A 5,877-nucleotide genomic window follows, 5' to 3' on the forward strand; every position below is an offset into this window, starting at 1 on the left:
TGTAGCTTTTCCTGTTTATTATTAATTGATGAGCGACTGCTATTATAGTTCCAATCTCATTGTCTATTATGGTGATGTGTTGATTTATTTCCTTTCTTACTGAAATATAGTTGTGCCTTGGTAGATTTTATGTTGGTATCTGTCTCTCCCTTTGCATGTGCAGGTGTTCGTTTATGATCTGCTGGAGCGAGGGAGCGGGAATATCAACTCTGCTTCAATCATAGCGTTGGATTCCAGGTTGGTCTTCTTAATTCACCTTTGATGCACAACTAGGAACTTGCGTAGCAGCGTGGTTTGATTGTGGCTAGTTCTGTTTTAGGCTAGTGGGATCGCCTCTGTCCGCAGAGGGGATTTACCTACCCAACATACATTATAGGTAAAGTAGAGAAAAAGAGAATCACAACCAAGCAAAAGAGTGTTATGGACAATAAATAAGGGAAGGGTAAGAAGACAAAAGTTTTTTTGAGTGTCATGTATTCAGGAGGAGCAACCCCAAAGAAACAAATCACCCTTTGCCATTGATGTCAAAGGGGAAGACAAAGGAAGTGAAGAATGGAAACAAGGGGAGCACGATTGTTGACTTCAATTACATTTAAGGGGGAGACTCTTGGAAGTTTTCATTCATATCAAAGGATGAATGATCGTCTTTGATGTCATCCCTAGAAAATCCTTCGTTCTTGTTAAGGAAAATAAATGTAAAGGGTTGTGAATTTGTTAGCAAGATCATCATCATTTGATTGTGCTCGTTATGTAGGTCTTCTTGGTTACAAAGACATTCAGATTGTGTTCCTCCAAAATTTAAATGGGTTTGACCAACTGAAGAAGATCATATTACAAGCTTAAATATTGTGTCGAGATCTTTCTAATGAGGTGTGGCTAGTCCCCTAACTCCTTTCAGTTGAGGAGATATGAATTTTTCAAGACAAAATATTATTTATTTGGCCCCAGTCAAGTCAGCCCTCCAATAGATCAGGTCAGCCCTGTTAGCTCTGCCACATACATTGATATCTTGAGGGTAAAATGCAAGCTTGGCTATATGGTTCATACTCAAAGGAGAATTCGCACCAGTCATCTTCATGCTTCTCCTTTATCCCACCCACTCTCTTCCACCCACATTGCCTCCGTTTTCCTCTAAAACTCTGCATAAACCCATATCCCCTCAGACCCAGAGCGTGGAGCTTAAACCATCATGTAACCATGTCCACATGACCCCATGCTCCCGTAACCCTCCACCGCAATCTTAGTCGTTGATCTCCGACACCATGATCCAACGGCCCTCCCGTCACATCAAACGAACTGACCCACGCAATTAAATACCCACCGTTCGATCACATACGCCGCGATCGAATGGCATCCACTTCCCCCTCAACCATAACGTAAAGGTGCGCTAACGCGCGATGAAAAGCAGTTTCATCCCTCCCCATCCGCCACGTGTTGCACTATAATTGGGATCGCGCGCCATTATACTATAGAAATTTTGAATAATATGACACTTATTCACAGAGATTATCCCTATTATAGACTATTGCGGAATACATGCATAATACATAGGCTCCTCTACGTTGATCATCAATTTTGCAGAATTAAAAACAATGAAACATCAATTGCATGCGCACATTAACATAGTATGTAACCCGGGGAAAGCATATAGCTGAAAACCCCACACTATCTGTATATTAGAATGATTGAGAACATGTAACAATACATAGTACAATACTCCTCACAAGTACTCAGTACTATCTCCACCTGTTACACACAAACTAGCTCAGATCTTAATCAATCACAGGTTCAAATCTCCTCCACTGTCTGCCTACCTCCACTGCGTAATCCTGCATGAGAATAGATGAGTATGGCTGATCCAAACTCATATTTCCTTGGTTGAACCATGCAATCCTCATTGGCATTACTCAATCCATTGATTGTGCAAATCTCATGCACAACTATAGTCACAACTGATAGCAATCTCAACCTCTAACACCTGTCTCCACTGAACTGTCCATGCACTGAGTTAACTGATGTATTCTTTAGTTGCTTTATGAATTAATAATTAGTGAATTAATTAAAAATTAATTCACATCACTCATCACTAGTGTATTCTGCAGTTAGACTAAATACAACTAGTTTAACCAAGTCAAATTGAACACAACTCCATCAACTCCACCAAACTCAACCACATGAGTTCTAACTGAAGTCCACCATGCAATAGCTCAACTAACCCATAAGAAAATCATATTTCCTTCTGATAGCTGCATGTGCCACATCTGTAGCTCAAACTGAAGTGCTCCAAGAGGATAAGATAATGTTTATAGTCCAAATATTATTATGAGCTAATAATATTCGACTGTTCTATTTTTAGCTTGGCAGTCTAAAAATAGAATCCGCCCATATGTCTAAAAATAGAAGTCCATCTATTTTTACCAACATGACCAATCATCCACAAATAGCATCCTGCAACTCATAGACCATGATCCATATGTCTAAAAATAGACATAGTCTAAAAATAGACTTTGCCCCAAAAATAGCCTGCGGCCCACTTAGTGAAGACGACTCTTTCCACTAAGCTCCATCATCTTGTTGCATTCTCAACACTCCCTCTCAACAAGATATGGATTATCAGCAACCCCTATCCTGCCTTGGTGGTATTCGAATTTGCTCCTGGTGAGCACCTTCATCAAGATATCAGCATCCTGATCCTCCGTTGGAATGTATGAAAGTAACATGATTCTCCGTTGCACACAATCTCTGACATGATGGTACCTGATGTCAATGTGCTTAGATCTATCATGAAATACTGGATTAGCCGAGAGTTTAATGCAACCCTGGTTATCAAAATAAATCACTGTAGGCTCCAAGCATGAACCGAACAACCCGAGCAGGATCTTCCTCATCCATATAGCCTCGCATGCAGCCAAACTTGCTTCTATATACTTGGCCTCTGCTAAACTGAGTGCCATGGATCTCTGCTTCCTTCTGTACCAAGAAACTGATGTTGACCCGATACTGAAGACCCCTCCAGATGTGCTCTTTCTGTCTATTGGGCTCCCTGCCCAATCTGCATCCATGAAGCCACATAGCTTCACCTCATCCTCCTGTCTGTACCACAATCCATATCCTGATGTGTCTCTGAGATAACGCAATACATGCTTGCATGCCTTCCAGAAGAGCTTGTTTGGCTTAACCATTGCTTGTGAAAGCTGGTTAAAAGCATAACATATATCGGGTCGTGTATTGACCAGATACATAAGCGACCCCACCAACTGTCGATAAACAGTGGCATCCACTACTTCTGCTGAAGTAGCATCCTCCTTCCTCCAACCTCTAGGAAGAGGAGTATCAACAGGCTTGTAGCCATGCATGTTGAACTTCTCCAGTATCTCCCGAGCATACTTACCCTGAGAAACAAATATTCCATCACTGCGCTGCCAAATTTCCAATCCCAGGAAATAATGGAGGCCCAAGTCCTTCATCTCAAACTCCTTAGCAAGATCATCCTTGCATGAAAGTATCAACAACTCATCACCTGTTAGAATCAAATCATCTACATAAAGTACAATGATAAGCAACTTACCCTCCACCACAATCTGGTATAGGTTAGGATCCGCCTCACTCTTGGAGAATCCAAGTCTGGTGAAATAATTGTCTATCCGTGTGTACCAAGCACGTGGTGCTTGTTTCAAACCATACAATGCTCTCTTGACCCTGCACACATGTGACTCGCTGCTGAAGATCTCGAACCCTTCGGGCTGCTCTATGTACACCTCCTCCTCAATGACTCTGTTGAGGAACACAGTCTTCACATCCATCTGATGAATGTGCCACCCCATCTACGTTGAGAGAGCAAGAATCATCTGTATGGAAGAATACCTTGCGACAGGTGCAAAGGTCTCCTCATAATCGATCCCCTCTATCTGTGAGAAGCCTCGGGAAACAAATCTTTCCTTGTACTTCTCCACACTCCCGTCAGCTGCCTGCTTCACTTTGTAGATCCATCTCGAACCCACCACTGATTTCCCCTCCGGTCTTGGGACAATCTCCCATGCACTGTTTCTGACAATCGAATCATACTCTTCCATCATGGCATCTACCCATGCGGGATCCTCCACAGCTTCCTCGAAAGAGGATGGCTCAGTCACAACACATTTTCTCACAAGAGCCATGTATCCAGTGTACCAATTAGGTGACTGTCTCTGCCTACGTTGAGTTGTAGGTGGTCCTACAACCTTCTTTACATCTTGAGCCAGTCGCTCAGCTTCTGTCATACGCTTTCGCCCTCTGATGTTGGCGCTGCATGAGTGGTCTCTTCCACTCCATGAACTTCGTCCTGTGGCTGATCCACATCCTGAAGCTCATCCTTAGGAACTAATAGCTCCTCATCTACATGAAAGTGTGGCTCCCTCTCAAGCAAACACTTCATGGCTTTCTCCTCCTGAAATTTTATATCCCGTCGCACAACAGTCTTGCAACTGTCTGGCAAATACACACGATAGTTATGGGGCATATCAGTGTACCCCACAAATATCCCAACCTCTGTCGTCGGCTCCAGCTTCTTCGTGGCATCCTTCGTCACATGCATGTAAACGTTAGAACCAAAGATCCTCAAATGAGAAATATCAGGCCTCTTACCAGAATAAGCCTCCTCGGGTGTACTCATGCCAAGTATCCTGCGAGGACAACGGTTCTGCACATATACTGTTGTATTGCATGCTTCTGCCCATAAGTGAAGGGGTAGGCCCTGATCATGCAACATCGCCCGTGCAGCACCCACGATCGTTCTGTTCTTCCGCTCAGCAACCCCGTTCTGCTATGGGTTATAGGGAGCTATGAGCTCTTTTCGAATCCCTTCTGTGCTGCAGAAATCCTTGAACTCGCCAGAGATGAATTCACCACCATTGTCGCTCCTAAGAGCCTTCACCTTCTTCCCCGACTCCTCGACCAGTGCTTTGAACTCACAGAACTTTGAGTATGTATCGCTCTTCTTCTACATGAAGAATATCCAGCACTTTCGAGAGAAATCATCAACAAAGATCACATAATACTATGCTTTGTTGTCGAAGCTACTGAGAAAGGTCCACACACGTCTGTGTGAATTATCTCAAGGATCGTCGTGGCCCGACTATCCTTCTCGTGAAAGGTGGCTTTCACAAATTTTCCCAAAGTACACCCCTTGCACTGATCTGACTATGCAAGAGCGCCTTTAGGAAGCCCAGTAGTAATCCGTTGTAGTATCTTCAAGGCTCCATGGTGAAGGTGGCCCAATCTCCAGTGCCACAGCTCGCCCTCATCCCGGCTCACCAATCCTTCTGCCTTGCATGCCATTTCTGCACAGCCATCCACATGCAACTGATAAAGGTTCCTGACTCGAACCCCTATCTTTCGGGTTTCTCCAGTTGTCTTACTGCATAGGAAAGCCTTTCCCTCGCTGAAAACAACATCATATCCCTTGTCTTCTAACATCTCCACAGAGATAAGATTCTTCTTCAATCCTGGAACATGCATCACTTCCTTCAATACAAAGGGTTTACCAGACTCCCTCTCAAAGGAAATGGTACCGATACTGGTCGCACTGTATCTACCATCATCGCCCATCTCGATGTGCACTCCAAGATCTTTCTCCTCCAGATCAGAAAAAAAAATCTTGATCTCCTGTCATGTGAAAATACGCACCACTGTCCAAGAACCATACTGATCCCATCACACTTGATACCAAGCATGCAATCAATGAAAAATCAAGCTCAAACTGTGAGGCTAATGCCTCTCCTGCTGTAGATCCAACAGTTTGCTTATTTTTCTTCTTCTGCAGACAATTAGTGGCATAGTGTCCGTGCTGGTAACAGTGAAAGCACTTCACCTTGGACATGTCCTGCTTCTTGCCTTTCG

The sequence above is a fragment of the Pinus tabuliformis genome, chromosome 1_2 (assembly GCF_031772625.1).
Source record: "Pinus tabuliformis cultivar Carrire ecotype Pingquan chromosome 1_2, CPIR1, whole genome shotgun sequence".
Classification (NCBI taxonomy): Eukaryota; Viridiplantae; Streptophyta; class Pinopsida; order Pinales; family Pinaceae; genus Pinus; species Pinus tabuliformis.